The sequence below is a fragment of the Drosophila willistoni genome (assembly GCF_018902025.1).
Source record: "Drosophila willistoni isolate 14030-0811.24 chromosome 2L unlocalized genomic scaffold, UCI_dwil_1.1 Seg72.1, whole genome shotgun sequence".
NCBI classification, from domain to species: domain Eukaryota; kingdom Metazoa; phylum Arthropoda; class Insecta; order Diptera; family Drosophilidae; genus Drosophila; species Drosophila willistoni.
The window spans coordinates 4,111,373-4,111,944 of NW_025814049.1; positions in this window are offsets into that span (position 1 = coordinate 4,111,373).

Below are 572 nucleotides of genomic sequence, written 5' to 3' on the forward strand. Positions count from 1 at the left end.
GCATAAAAAATGTATTATATATTAAACTCAAGTAAAATTCAACGCAGAATTGAAACGAATTTTTACCCAACTTAACATTGTGAAAACAAAGCTGGGCAATAAAATAAATGTTGACATGCTAAACTCAATTTTAAGCGTCAGGTAAAATATATCATAAAATTAATATTCAAAATTTTATAAAGAAATATATTAAATTACAGACATGATTTGCATCGACTTAACACATGCAAACAAGTATTTTAATGAGATAGGCACCATAAACTGTATTGAAATAGAAGAAATAATAAATAGTTTGTACAAAAAAACATTATAATAAGGCATAGAACATCTGATTTTTTTCCCACTTCTTTTCCCAAATATTAAGCTGTTTTCTTGTAACTTCCCACAAAAACAGCTTTTTTTGCTCAACACAGATAAATGGCTAGAGTTCGTTTTGGTTTCGGGTGGCACGATGTATTTTCGGCGAATATTCACGTTTTAAGGCGAATATTCAGTTTTTAAGGCGAATACTCAATTTTTTTTCGGCTCGGGCGAATTCGGACTAGTGCTTGTTGTTGCATTTGCGGCGAATT